Source organism: Coregonus clupeaformis, chromosome 29 (assembly GCF_020615455.1).
Source record: "Coregonus clupeaformis isolate EN_2021a chromosome 29, ASM2061545v1, whole genome shotgun sequence".
NCBI lineage: Eukaryota > Metazoa > Chordata > Actinopteri > Salmoniformes > Salmonidae > Coregonus > Coregonus clupeaformis.
Genome location: NC_059220.1, coordinates 24,292,973 through 24,309,247, shown reverse-complemented (window position 1 = coordinate 24,309,247; position 16,275 = coordinate 24,292,973). Strand labels below are relative to the sequence as shown.

Sequence of the window (16,275 nt, the reverse complement as noted above, 5' to 3'; positions counted from 1 at the left end):
GTTTTTTTTTCAATTCTGTAGCCAAAGAAGGGCATTACCAAATCATAATTTTAGACTATATGGCTGAAAATGTATGGGGTAGTTTCTTAGTTTTATGTTTTTATTGTTTGTTTTCTTTTTTGTAAATTTTTTGTACATATAAGTTAGCATAGCATAGCAAATTCTCGATGCAGTATAAACAATGTATACCCTTAAGGCTTGCAAGACAATTAATATGAATTATTAGATAGACTACTATGCTGGGCAGGGTGCATTATGTCAGCAGTTTTGGACAAACATGCAAATGTTCCTGGTCCATTTCCATTTAAATGTGTGTGACTGTCTATCAGTGTACCAGTGGTTTGTGTTTTTTGGTGGACACCAGGAAGAATAGCTGCTGCTTCTGCAGCATTGACCTTTTCCTTCTCAATGTCAGACTCTTTATCGGCTTTTGACTCCTGTTTGCCTTCTTTCTTTCCTTTTCTAGACATACAATTTGGACAAAGAATTTTAGTAGCTATACCTACACAGACCTTGCCTAACAATAGCTAGCTAAAGTTAGCTACCCCCAGTGTGATAGCTAAGTTAGCTGCTACTATCCTAATTCAAGCCATGACAACAATGCAAAGAAAAAATGTCTTACCCTTTAACATGACCCTTATTTACCTTTTTTTCTTTCTTCTTGGGCATTGTTTTGAATAAGATAATTGAACTGATAAGAATGAATGGGGCACTTATTGGCTAGCTAGGTTAGCTTCACATCAAGCCACTGGGGAACCCATGTTTTACAATGTTGTTGCCATAGAAACCATGTCATGTGGCACTGGCTGTGGACATGCTCGCAGTCTATGTCAAAATAACCTGAAGCAGATAATGTCATATGCACACCAAAAAAGTAATGTCTTATGCACAGTAAACAAAACTATTACAGGTAAATTTGACTTAGCATGCAATCACACAAAAACATGGAAACGTATTCAAATGAAACAACCTAATCATCCTTTGATAGAGCTGGAGATAGTATGTAATATAACAAATAGGATCTCTGTGCTACACACATTCAGACCAATAAGACACATGCAGAAACATCCCATCAACAGACCTTTGCATGAATATGAAGAAAGGCATGTTCATTTTCTGCTTCTTGATCCTCTTGTCATGTGAATATGTTGCATATAGCACACGTGACACATTGACACAGATTTGTTTATAGGCCTACATGTGGAATGAGGTGCACCCCCTGGTATGGAATGACATTTTCACCCCTTCTGAGAGGAATATTGTTCTGCGTGTCCTGGGAAGAACCTTGGGCTGCTGACAGGTTACACAGCCATCAGGATCACACTGTTTTGTTGGATTATATAAATTGCAGAGAAGCCACAAAAGTTCAACAAATTGCAGTTGACTTTGCAGATTCTGAAAACCTGAACCAACTGAAATAAACAATGTAAAGTTATTGCAGGTCATTTGAATCGAAAAGCCAATGTCACATAGCATGCCCTCGCTCAACTGACTTCCAAATTGTGCTTTACGGAGAAACTCGAGGGTGCCCAAGGAACATTCTTCAACCAAACATTGAACAAAAAAGTACATCACAAAATGTCAGGGTGTAGTTACTGTAAATGTAAGCATATTGCTTTTTGCACTGGCATCATGCACAGAGTTTGGGGACTAAATTTAAAGCTAATTGCTATGACAGGGAGTAGAGAAAACTGAAATAACCCTGAGCATTTCGAAGCTGTCATTATCATTGGAATTGTAATGACAAGGTTTAGGTCTCTTCAATAGAGTTTTGGGGTAGGACACCTGCAAACATGAAATTCCTGAGGGTAACATTGCAGCATATTAATAATAGATTGCAAGGCTCAGATAACAAAGCTTGGGTCACCTCTCATGCTTTAAAGCTTTTGGTTAAGATGCAACAAAACATCAAAAGTTGTATTTAAGATACCACTGAGGATTTCTTTTTGGACCTTTGACTAGTATTTGCTGTGTCATACTGCTACATCATTTCTATAGGCCTATGCCTCCCTCCCTAAAGCCTTATAGACTAACGCAACCTTTCATATAGTTATTTGTTGTTGTTGTACTTTTACCCCTTTTCGTGATATCCAATTGGTAGTTACGGTCTTGTCCCATCGCTGCAACTCCCCTACGGACTCGGGAGAGGCGAAGGCCGAGAGCCATGCGTCCTCCGAAACACGACCCTGCCAAGCCGCACTGCTTCTTGACACACTGGTCGCTTAACCCGGAAGACAGCCGCACCAATGTGTCAGAGGAAACACCGTCCAGCTGGCGACCGAAGTCAGCTTGCAGGCTCCCGGCCCGCCATAAGGAGTTGCTAGAGCGCGATGGGACAAGGAAATCCCGGCCGGCCAAACCCTCCCCTAACCCAGACAACGCTGGGCCAATTGTGCACCCCCCCATGGGTCTCCCAGTCACGGCCGGCTTTGACACAGCCTGGGATCGAACCGGGTCTGTAGTGACGCCTCAAGCACTGCATGCCTTAGACCGCTGCGCCACTCGGGAGGCCTTGATATTTATATTATTTACCAACTAGCCTACATATCCTGCAACAAAGCATGGTTGTGTACAATAAGCAATTACCTTGCTTTACAAAGTTACTTTTGATCTAAACTATTTTCAGTTTCAAACTAAACTGAATTTTATCTTGCCATAACCTCGAGAGAGGACAGACAGTTTAGTTTAGGGCATTTTTGATTCAGGAAATCCAGACAAACTATTCACTGTATGACAAATTATTATTTCTAACAATATTCTTAATACAAATGTCTAAGACAAATGTCAAAGAGTATAACAACACACAGTTGAAACCATTTTTGCAAATTGTCTTATACTTCCCTATCATCTTGGTGATCTCACCGCAGAGTTACAGGGTCAGGTAGTCAGAGGGGTAATCCTTAGGGATAAATCCCGACCATCCAGCAGACCCAATCTGGTGAGATTTGTATTGAAGCAAGACAAAAACAAAACAAACAAAATAACAACAACAATACACACAAACAAACACTTCTTCCCTTTTTCCCTTTATTCAGATTACAACCTCTCACTTTCAGTTATTTGAAAAGGAAATCATCTCCCAAATATCACTATTTCTAAAACAAGCCATAGAAAGTTGGTTGCAATTTCAATTTAATCCTCCAGAAACGACAGAACAAATAATGCAACAAAAATTGTGGTTAAACTCCAATATACTAATTGATAAAAAACCATTATATTTTGAAAAAATGCTTAAAAAATGTATAATCTTCGTAAATGATATCATAGGTAGGACTGGTGGAGTTACAGTGCCTTGCAAAAGTATTCATCCCCCTTGGCATTTTTCCTATTTTGTTGCATTACAATCTGTAATTTAAATGGATTTTTATTTGGATTTCATGTAATGGACATACACAAAATAGTCCAAATTGGTGAAGTGAAATGAAAAAAATAAATTGTTTCAAAAAAATTCTAAAAAATAAATAATGGAAAAGTGGTGCATGCGTATGTATTCACCAACTTTACTATGAAGCTCCTAAATAAGATCTGGTGCAACCAATTACCTCCAGAAGTCACATAATTAATTAAATATAGTCCACCTGTGTGCAATCTAAGTGTCACATGATCTGTCACATGATCTCAGTATATATACACCTGTTCTGAAATGCCCCAGAGTCTGCAACACCACTAAGCAAGGGGCACCACCAAGCAAGCGGCACCATGAAGACCAAGGAGCTCTCCAAACAGGTCAGGGACAAAGTTGTGGAGAAGTACAGATCAGGATTGGGTTATAAAAAAATATCAGAAACTTTGAACATCCCACAGAGCACCATTAAATCCTTTATTAAAAAATGGAAAGAATATGGCCCCACAACAAACCTGCCAAGAGAGGCCCGCCCACCAAAACTCACGGACCAGGCAAGGAGGGCATTAATCAAAGAGGCAACAAAGAGACCAAAGATGAGCTGCAAAGCTCCACAGCGGAGATTGGAGTATCTGTCCATAGGACCACTTTAAGCCGTTCACTACACAGAGCTGGGCTTTACGGAAGAGTGGCCAGAAAAAAGCTCTTGCTTAAAGAAAAAAATAAGCAAACACGTTTGGTGTTCGCCAAAAGGCATGTGGTAGACTCCCCAAACATATGGAAGAAGGTACTCTGGTCAGATGAGACTAAAATTGAGCTTTCTGGCCATCAAGGAAAACACTATGTCTGGCGCAAACCCAACACCTCTCATCACCCCGAGAACACCATCCCCACAGTGAAGCATGGTGGTGGCAGCATCATGCTGTGGGGATGTTTTTCATCGGCATTGACTGGGAAACTGGTCAGAATTGAAGGAATGATGGATGGCGCTAAATACAGGGAAATTCTTGAGGGAAACCTGTTTCAGTCTTCCAGAGATTTGAGACTGGGACGGAGGTTCACCTTCCAGTAGGACAATGACCCTAAGCATACTGCTAAAGCAACACTCGAGTGGTTTAAGGGGAAACATTTAAATGTCTTGGAATTGCCTAGTCAAAGCCCAGACCTCAATCCAATTGAGAATCTGTGGTATGACTTAAAGAGTGCTGTAAACCAGCAGAACCCATCCAACTTCAAGGAGCTGGAGCAGTTTGCCTTGAAGAATGGGCAAAAATCCCAGTGGCTAGATGTGCCAAGCTTATAGAGACATACCCCAAGAGACTTGCAGCTGTAATTGCTGCAAAAGGTGGCTCTACAAAGTATTGACCTTTCTTTTTTTTTCTTTTTTCTTGTTTGTTTCACAATAACAAATATTTTGCATCTTCAAAGTGGTAGGCATGTTGTGTAAATCAAATGATACAACCCCCCCAAAATCTATTTTAATTCCAGGTTGTAAGGCAACATAATAGGAAAAATGCCAAGGGGGGTGAATACTTTCGCAAGCCACTGTATGTCGCACGTGCAGCTAACAAAAACATATGGAAATGTCTGCTCTACCCAAAATTACAACCAAATAATTGCAGCGTTACCGCAAAAATTGAAGTGTAAGGGGGGAAAAGTAAGGAACTTGTCTGTCGGCCCTGCATTAAAGAACATAATTGGTTAAAGAAAATTGTGATAAATAAAAAAGTATGCCAGTTTCATTTAAGGACCAAAGGATTGACAGCCATCTCATATAGATTGCAAAATAGTTGTGAAGAGATTTTTGACCTACCGATTTGTCACGCCCTGACCTTAGAGATCACCTGTATTCTCTGTTTGGTTAGGTCAGGGTGTGATTTGGATACATTCTAGTGTATCTATTTCTATGTTGGCCGGTTGTGGTTCCCAATCAGAGGCAGCTGTCGATCGTTGTCTCTGATTGGGGATCATACTTAGGCAGCCATTTTGCCTACCTATGTTGTGGGATCTTTTTTCTGTTTCTGTTTAGGCTTGTTGCTGTTAGCCTTTAGAACTTCACGTTCAGTTGCTTTTGTTATTTTGTCAAGTGTTTATTTAATAAATTAAACATGTACGCATACCACGCTGCACCTTGGTCCGACCATTTACACAACGAACGTGACACGATTCCATGGCATAGTGTTTATGAACTGATACGCAAAATGACGGCGGATTCAAAACTTAGAATTGTTCAATTTAAATGATTATACAAAAAATTGCTACCAATAGAATGTTATTTATATGGGAGATACAATCTTCCAAGCTCTGCAGATTTTGCTGCGAAGAGACCGAATCATTAGATCATTTGTTTTGGTACTGTCCATTTGTAGCTTGTTTTTGGTCACAGGTCCAGGAATGGCTGAAGGATTGCAATATTTACCTGGAGCTAACCCTGCAGATAGCACTACTGGGTGATCTTAAAAGTCATAGTCAATCGATCAATAATATAATAATACTTTTAGCAAAAATGATTATTTTCAATTTACAATCTGTAGAAACTGGCAAATAGAAATCCAATATGGATGGTGTTAAGAGATAGATGGGAGGTGTTGAATGGAGCTGAAGGATGGGACTAATAACAACTAACAACAACTAATAACAACAAGATAACTAATGTAAAGCATACTGTGTCCATAATAAGTATATACAGTTGAAGTCGGAAGTTTACATACACTTAGGTTGGAGTCATTAAAACTCGATTTTTCAACCACTCCACAAATTTCTTGTTAACAAACTATAGTTTTGGCAAGTCGGTTAGGACATCTACTTTGTGCATGACACAAGTAATTTTTCCAACAATTGTTTACAGACAGATTATTTCACTTATAATTCACTGTATCACAATTCCAGTGGGTCAGAAGTTTACATACACTAAGTTGACTGTGCCTTTAAACTGCTTGGAAAATTCCAAAAAATGATGTCATGGCTTTAGAAGCTTCTGATAGGCTAATTGACATAATTTGAGTCAATTGGAGGTGTACCTGTGGATGTATTTTAAGGCCTACCTTCAAACTCAGTGCCTCTTTGCTTGACATCATGGGAAAATCAAAAGAAATCAGCCAAGACCTCAGAAAAAAATGGTAGACCTCCAAAGTCTGGTTCATCCTTGGGAGCAATTTCCAAACGCCTGAAGGTACCACGTTCATCTGTACAAACAATAGTATGCAGGTATAAACACCATGGGACCACGCAGCTGTCATACTGCTCAGGAAGGAGACGCGTTCTGTCTCCTAGAGATGAATGTACTTTGGTGCAAAAAATGTAAATCAATCCCAGAACAACAGCAAAGGACCTTGTGAAGATGCTGGAGGAAAAAGGTACAAAAGTATCTATATCCACAGTAAAACGAGTCCTATATCGACATAACCTGAAAGGCTGCTCAGCAAGGAAGAAGCCACTGCTCCAAAACCGCCATAAAAAAGCCAGACTACGGTTTGCAACTGCACATGGGGACAAAGATTGTACATTTTGGAGAAATGTCCTCTGGTCTGATTAAACAAAAATAGAACTGTTTGGCCATAATGACCATCGTTATGTTTGGAGGAAAAAGGGGAATGCTTGCAAGCCGAAGAACACCATCCCAACCGTGAAGCACGGGAGTGGCAGCATCATGCTGTGGAGGTGCTTTGCTGCAGGAGGGACTGATGCACTTCACAAAATAGATGGCATCATGAGGAAGGAAAATGATGTGGATTTATTGAAGCTACATCTCAAGACATCAGTCAGGAAGTTAAAGCTTGGTCGCAAATGGGTCTTCCAAATGGACAATGACCCCAAGCATACTTCCAAAGTTGTGGCAAAATGGCTTAAGGACAACAAAGTCAAGGTATTGGAGTGGCCATCACAAAGCCCTGACCTCCAGCCTATAGAACATGTGTGGGCAGAACTGCACAAGCGTGTGCGAGCAAGGCGGCCTACAAACGTGACTCAGTTACACCAGCTCTGTCAGGAGGAATGGGCCAAAATTCACCCAACTTATTGTGGGAAGCTTGTGGAAGGCTACCCGAAATGTTTGACCCAAGTTAAACAATTTAAAGGCAATGCTACCAAATACTAATTGAGTGTATGTAAACTTCTGACCCATTTGAATGTGATGAAAGAAATAAAAGCTGAAATAAATAATTCTCTCTACTATTATTCTGACATTTCACAATCTTAAAATAAAGTGGTGATCCTAACTGACCTAAGACAGGGACTTTTTACTAGGATTAAATGTCAGGAATTGTGAAAAACTGAGTTTAAATGTATTTGGCTAAGGTGTTTGTAAACTTGCGACTTCAACTCTAGGTTAACTAATAACAACAGGATAACTAATGTAAAGCATACTGTGTCCATAATAAGTATATGGGTTATAGGTTGAGAGCTTTTGTGAAAGAGCACAGTTAGAAAGATATGGCATATAGAAGCAAACCGGATGGACATCATGAAAATGATCGGAGAGGTTGAGGGTAGAGGAAGTTCAGGAGTAAAAACAAACAAAATATAATTATTGTAAAATTGACTATGTCCATAAAATGTATATAGTATGTATAAGCTGGAAGTAGAGGCCTAAGCGTTGTTCACTAGTTTACTCCAATTAGGGAAGGGGTCGTGGGGTTGGAAAGTAATAAAGGGAAATATATATTATTTTTTTAAACAAAAAAATGCATTAAATAAAAACACTTCTTTCCTTTTGACACATGACTCACATCATGATTCATGCGTCACAAAAAAACAATACTGCCGGTTAAATCAAAATAACAAATAAAATTAGAATTACAACCCTTGATAACTCCATCTTAAAATAATTGTATCCCATAAGGTAATTCAAGGAATAGTGAAATAGACTAGAGACAGGTTTCCCTCATTCAGGGGCAGCGCTCTCTCTCTCTCCTTTTCGTGGTCCGAATCACACATAGGACTATTGATAAATTATAAACTTCTTCCTAATTATTAGTGTTTACATATTACATTTAAATCTTACACAATGTATCTAGCCTTTTTAGTGAGGGTCAATCAAACACAGGATTAACACCACTAACAAATATTCATAACAGGTGGGTTGTGTGTAGGTGCTGGTGTGTGGTAAAATGTAGGGTAAAAACAAACAAAATGGCCAGGCCTTTTTTTTTTTTTTTTTTTTTTTTTATTTTTTTTAGGGGGAATGGATCAGCTTAATATTGCAGATAGATTGTATCTTCTATCAATGTAATTGTCTGCATCACTTCCAATCCCCCATGTTTTTTTATTTTATATATATATATATACTCCCCTTTATTACTTTTCAACCCCACCATCCTTTCCCTACTTGGAGTAAATTAGTGAACAACAATGCCCAGGCCTCTACTTCCGGTCTATACTTACTATCTACACCTTATGGACAGAGTCAATTTTACAATAATTCTATTATATATATATATATATATATATATTTTTTTTTTGCTCCTGAACTTCTTCTACTCTCAACCTCTCCGATCATTTTCATGGTGTCCATCCGGTTTGCTTCTATATGCCATATCTTTCTAACTGTGCTCCTTCCCACAAGCTCCCAACATACAACCTATATACTTATTATGGACACAGTATGCTTACATTATTAGCTATCTTTGTTATTATTTGTTGCCAGGCCTTAGTTAATTTGGGAGCTCCCTTAACAGCTGGATCCGGGTACCTTTATACTGTATAGTGCACAGTCTCAATAACTGCTCTCCAAAGGCACCTGCCTCAGGAATCCTTTCAAAGGGAGAGATACAGAATAATTGGTAAACTTGGTAGTGGACATGCATCGGTCTTGGAAGAAAAAAAATTAAACCTTACTTAATTTTCACTAGGCTACATCTTAGTTCTAAAAATGCTTAATCTTAATCGAGTTTACTGCATCTTGGGCAGGAAGTCTTGATAAAACCATGCGTAAACAGAATCATACTTCAGACACATCAGATGATACAGTGTCCCGTTAAGCGGAATAGGCACCTCCTAAAGTAAACAATCCCAAAGCCCCTTTCTTGTAATCTTATCATTTTGACCTGTTGCATTGACATACAGTGCTATAAAAAAGTATTTGCCCCCTTTCTAATTTTCTCTAATTTTGCATATTTGTGATACTGAATGTTATCAGATCTTTAACCAAAACCTAATATTAGATAAAGGGAACATAAGTGAACAAATAACACAACAATTACATTTATTTCATAAACAAAGTTACCCAATTTCATAAACAAAACCCAATTCCCCTGTGTGAAAAAGTAATTGCCCCCTTACACTCAATAACTGGTTGTGCCACCTTTAGCTGCAATGACTCCAACCAAATGCTTCCTGTAGTTGTTGATCAGTCTCTCACGTCGCTGTGGAGGAATTTTGGCCCACTCTTCCATGCAGAACTGCTTTAACTCAGTGACGTGTGGGTTTTCAAGCATGAACTGCTCGTTTCAAGTCCTGCCACAACATCTCAATTGGGATTAGGTCTGGACTTTGACTAGGCCATTCCAAAACTTCCAATTTGTTGCTTTTTAGCCATTTTCATGTAGACTTGATTGTGTGTTTTGGATCATTGTCTTGCTGCATGAACCAGCTGCGCTTCAGCTTCAGCTCACAGACTGATGGTCTGACATTCTCCTGTAGAATTCTCTGATACAGAGCAGAATTCATGATTCCTTCTATTAAGGCAAGTCGTCCAGGTCCTGAGGCAGCAAAGCATCCCCAAACCATCACACCACCACCATGCTTGACCTTTGGTATGATGTTCTTACTGTGGATTGCAGAGTTTGGTTTTCGCCAGGCATTACTGGAACCATGTCGTTGGCGCTGGCTTATCAGCTCAATATTTGGTACTAAAACCATTACTTGGATCTACTTTTTACAACTGCCAGGTCGCAGTTGTAAATGAGAACTTGTTCTCAACTGGCTTACCTGGTTAAAAAAAGGTGAAATAAAAATAAATAAAAAACTTCAATTTTGGAAACAGATGATTGTTTTAGATGACATTACCTTCTTACTTAAATCACTGGTGTTACCCAAACTATAGAATTAAGTAATAATAATTGGAAATCGTAAAAAACATATCTTATTCAATTATTCATACCTCTGTCCCAAATGTCCCACTATGTCCCTTATAGCCTGTTTGAGTTCAGTGAGTACCACTTATGTTCACTGCCGGCTTATCTATTTGTCCACAGGAAGCTAATCTCTAACCCAAACACCGGATGGCGGCCTTTCATTTAATCAGTCCCAAGGCTCAATCCTTCTGTTCGTCATGTGACCTTGTATTGATACATTTACTTCTTCAAATTACTAAGACATTGCATTATTAGAGTGCTATCTGAAAGCCACTAATATTACCATTCACTTTGTTACTTTCACTAGTCTCCATATCTGTTTCCTTCAACAAGGACTCTCAAGACCCTCCAAATCACTACTGCTAATACACATGGATTACTCTCAAACAATGTTCTGCTTTTACCCCTATTGTAAGGTTTCAAAACAAAACAAAACAAACATGATAACTTTCTCCTTATTGAAAGGCATTGTTTTCATTTTAGTCTACCCTAACAATGTTACTCTTAATATTTATTACCAATTTCTGTTGGATATTCACTTCTGCTTCACGCTCATTAAATGTCTATTCTTTTAAGAGTACAATTTTTTCATTGTTACTTTATCAAATCTAGTAACCCATTATACTTTTCTTCACATATTCCTCCTTTATAATAATATGCCATTTAGCAGATGCTTTTATCCAAAGCAACTTACAGTCATGCGTGCATACATATTTTTTTTTTTGTGTGTGTATGGGTGGTCCCGGGGATCGAACCCACTACCTTGGCGTTACAAGCGCCGTGCTCTACCAGCTGAGCTACAGAGGACCACACTCTTATTATCCAAATTTCCTTTCCACACACACACAACTCTAACATCCACATTCACTTAGTACTATTCCCAAACACACTCAGTAATCTCCCTTATTACTCCATGTGCATCTTCAACGATTCTCTTGTCGTTACTTCCTATGCACCATATGTATCTTCAACGGTTCTCTTGCCGTTACTTCCTATACATATAAAATAACACCTTGTGCTATTATCAGTGGCTGCAGACCACGTAGACACTTCAAATAAATGCCTACAGACAGCTGTCAGCTGGGCTTTTCCATGGTACCGTTACTTGCCCTTACTCTAGTCTTCTCTATAAGACTAGCTCTAGCCTTGTTCTTCTGCCATATGTATCTTCAACAGTTCCTCTATAGTCTCTACAGTCGCCATAGTGTCTACAGTATCTACAGTCCCTGAGCATCTATAGTCCCTATAGCATCCATAGTCCCTATAGTCTCAGTAAGTCTTCTGCCATATGTATCTTCAACGGTTCCTCTATAGTCTCTATAGTCCCTACAGCATCTATAGTCCCTCAGCATCTATAGTCCCTACAGCATCTATAGTCCCTCAGCATCTATAGTCCCTCAGCATCTATAGTCTCAATAGTTTATATAGTCATACATGCTATAGTCTCTATAGACTCTATAGTTTTGCTGCCTCCCATACATATAGAATAACACCTTGTGCTATTACTTAAGACTAGTGGTACCCTCCTTCATTTTAATTGTTTAAAACAAATTCATTGAAATGGACTTACTGAAATTCAGTCGCTGTGTCCCTCAATTGTTTGTGGATAATGTGTCTCCTCCTGGGCAGCTCACAGTAAAGGTCTGGTCTGGGCGGGTCCTCGTCGTCTTTTGGTCAGATGGGAATTTCCCTCATGCTTCATAAAATGCGCCACCGGTTTTCCTCGCAGACCCTCACTGGAAAGCTCCGCAGGCAGAATCAATGTTCCTTTTCATGACGCCGAAATGTTGTGGAAATTACCACCAGGGACACCTGAAGTCAATCTTAAATGTATCATTCTTTATTATCAGCAAGCTGGAGAGGTTCCAACAAACTTAATGCACCATAGTACACGTCGGTCAGGCTCCGCCGGGGCAGTCCCGTTAGTTTTCTTATATACTGGTTCCACAGACAAGTTATATTTGCATGAATTAGCTTATTCATTATTCATAATGAATTCATAATTAACGTTTGGTTCATGCAGGTGACCGACCAATACCACACAAGGCTTCTTCTCTCAAAGCTGAGACCTTGAAACAGAGACACCTCTTTCGGTTCTCAAAACAATGTTCTAGGCGTACTGCCAAATTGCTAATACTGATAGTGAGGATTCCTCCCAGGCACGATCAATCAGTCACTTGCATGAACCCAGTCAAATTGGTTATTAGAAAAGTACAAACATAACATTTTCCTTCACACCTCCATTGGTCAGAACTTGTCAGACCATGGCTCTCCTCTGAAATCATTGTAATTGGATCATGAAGGTATGGCATGTTTTGACTCATGCTGTAAACTCAGTGTACAATAGGGACTAGTAGTACGATCCCAAGGGACAAATCCATCAAAACACTGCACATGATCCAAATACATTATTTTCTATAGTAGTACTTATTGTATGTCTGAACGCCAAACTTAATTATAAAGTAGAATACATTTGTCTTTGTCAGTGCACGATTCCTCTTCCCACAAAGGACCTTGGAGATAGCAGCATGGGAGGAAAGCAGACACGACATCATGGCTTTTGCAAGGACTAGAGTTAGTAACTCTAATATGACATCTCATGTTTTGAGTGTGAGCAGCCAGCAACCTGTTAAATTGGCTCATATAGCATTACTATTGTCAGTTGTCTGATTGTCAATGTGATTTTCCTGTGTTATATATATATATATATATTTCCACACACTGGAATAATACTGTGAAATTGGGAAAAATATGATGCCCTTTTAATGTAGCTGTTTTGAAAAGACTGCCTGAAATTTCAGCCTGTTTTAGTGGGATGGAGTTTTGGCCTTCCATGGTGACATCACCATGCAGTAAATTAGTTAATAAACCAATGAGAAAGAGTTTCAAACCTCTCTGCCAATATCAGCTAATTTTCAGTTTTCCCCTCCCCCACTCTTGCTTGAGAAATTGTTATTTGCTAAGAAGCTATTTTTGTTTCTTTTTGACAATTTTAATTGAAAACAATCACAGTAAGTTACTTCATTGTTACCCAGAAATTATTTGATATTACGATAAAAACCAGCTGCATTGGACCTTTAAATTTACACAAAGTCAATGAGAGGTCCTGCACATGCATGTTTTGATAAGGGAAATGGACCAAATGGTGAACCACAGGATTGGAAAAAAGTAGCCACAGTATTTAAACAAAAAGGAAGGAGGAAAGAAAGTGCAATATTTTTAGTCCAAATTACAGTGTTGGAACAGTGCGCTGCACAGCGGAGTGTCCCGGGATTGGAATGGCATGCTGGTGCCAAGCCCCATCCTCTCCTCATGTCCTCTCTGTGGACCTCCTCTCTGCCCTCCTCAAGTCCTGCTGCAGGACTGCCGCCGCCCCCATTTCCACTCAATCTCACCCTCTCAGCTGAGCTGGGTGACACATGCCTCCACAGTTTGTGCTTCACTCACCCTGTGTGTGACTGTGTGGTGTACCTGTTAGCAGAAGCAGATTTGTGAGAGACAGTTCAGCAAACCTGCAGTCTCTAGAAATATACAAATTCTACATGTTTCAGTCCTGTCTTTGTTTACTGTTGCTGCAGCATCTCGTGGGGACTGAATGAAGGAAATCCCACTCTGGTGCAAAGCTAAGTTCATATGAGGTCTCTGAGTAGGCAGGGCCTCTTTGCTGAGCTGCAGTAGCACATCATTATTGCCTCCCTCCCTCCTAGAAACCAGAAACTCTGAGCATTACAGTACGTTAGAATAATTTTGCTGATAGACTGGTTAACGATGCCTTGCCAACAAGCCAGCTAAAACTGAGAGCAGCCACTCATGCTTTTCATGGTTTCTCCTGTGAAACGTGACTTTAAATATTATTTCCTAGGAAAGCTTGTGGTTAGCACAGGGATGAGTGGGAGTGAGATTATTGCTTACATTCTTTCAGCATTTATGCCAGTTGGTGCGCAAGTTGCATCTGCGTATCTCTTGTGAAAGGTTGGTTGGGGTTTAAAGGTCTGCAGCATATTTTGTTATGTGGTAATTTTCACACACGTCATGATTGATTCGGAATGTGATACACACAAAAAATGACTTGTGCATACCCAGAGAAAGATGTATTGCCTGTCATGACTTGGGCTGTCAGGTTACTACCAATTACACGACAGCCCAAGTCAAGACAGGCAATAGAAGAAAGATGCTGCAGACCTTTAAACCCCAACCAACCTTTCACAAGAGATGTGCAGATGCAACTTGCGCTCCAAATGGCAACTCCTCAACTGAAACTCCTCTACCCCACAATGACTGAATTTTTACATTCTGCTGAAGCATTTGGAGTTTCCTTGTTTTAATGATTTTTATGCCATTTTATATCTTCACCACAGTAGATTAGATAATGTCTACTTTTCTTTATACACTTTTTTTAAACCAAGACTAGGAAAAAAAACATTTTAATCAGTTTACAAAAAAAGATATTGTTATAAAGTCTTGTTTCAAAATAATAATTACAAGTTTCTTAATGCAAGAAAAATAAGGATAAAATAAGAAGTAATCTACTCTGAAATAACTTATTTCTTACATAATGCTAATTAAGAAAATTAAGACGAATATGAGTAATAGTGAAGTGTGCATGTGAAAGTCAATATAGGCTACTTGTGCAGGGAAGGAATTGTAGTAATCGACAAGCTTGCCTGTAAGTCTTAATTAAATACACCAATAAAATGTATTTTAAGACAATTGCTTTAGATTTCTGCAAGCCAGTCGTTTTGATGTCTTGACATAGCCTCTTTCTTTCTTCTTTTAGGGGGAGTTTTGGCTCCATTTTGCCCACGAAAGATTAAACGAGAAAAAAAAAACTGTTTAGTGTTACCCAGTTTAGGAATCAGAAAAAAATGAAATGCTGCTGGTAAGCAGATATTCAGTATCCAGCTCTTTCAGAAGGGGGACTCTTGAAAGAACCTAGATGGAACGCAACAGGATTGGTGGATGGCCTGTGATGGTGTGGCCCAGCGCCAAGCCCTTATGTCTTTATATACTGTAAACAGATGACCAGACAGACCTGACTGTGCATCACTACCCACTCTGCCTCTGCCTCTCCGGTTTTCTCTCATCACCTCTGCAAGCTGTTGCCACTGCATTTTGCACTGCTCCTCTGAAGAAGACTAACTTGAATAAGGCACAGTTTGACTCTTACTGTATATCCATAGAGTAAAGTGTTTTAATTAGCTTTTACAAACGCATCAGTGTTTCTTTGGGTGTTAAAAAACTTTGGCTCTTCAGATGCTGCTCCTGACAGTAATGTCCATGTCGGTTCTGGTTTGGAACTTCCAAGCGGAGGCAACCTACCATCACCTCCAGACAGTCCACCACGAACACTCCGCTAACATGGAAAACCTCCTGCCCGAAAGCCTCCTGCCCGAAGTCGTGCCCGAAGTCTTGCCTGAGGTCTTGCTTGAGGTCTCCCACCCTGTCAACCTCAGCCGCACTTTCTATGGGATCATGTTCGATGCTGGGAGCACAGGCACCCGGATCCACATCTACAAATTTATTCAGAAAGACCCAGGTGAGTGTTTTCTCTCTCTTTTTCTGTGTATCTCATTCAGTCTCTCTCAGCCTTAGCCTCAGTCCCAGGAGCCAATAGGGCATTACGTTCAACTGTCTCCCAGAGAGTCTATGTTTGCTGTTGGGTCATTCGCTCTGTGGTGTAAAGACAAACACGTGCCGTCAGCGTGGGGAGAGAGCAATCATGGGCAAGACAGAACCAAGAGGCAGCTGAGTTGTAGTTTTAATAATCTGTTAGTGTGACCGAAATCCCCAAAAATCCCAAATTTCAAAGCACACATTAATGCAACAGACTTCTGTTATTTCACACATTTCAAATATCAT

At 39.6% G+C, this 16,275-nt stretch overlaps 1 pseudogene; it reads right to left on the bottom strand.

The window, feature by feature from the left end:
• LOC121544466 overlaps positions 1-16,275 on the bottom strand; it is a 21,304-nt pseudogene extending 5,029 nt beyond the window's left edge.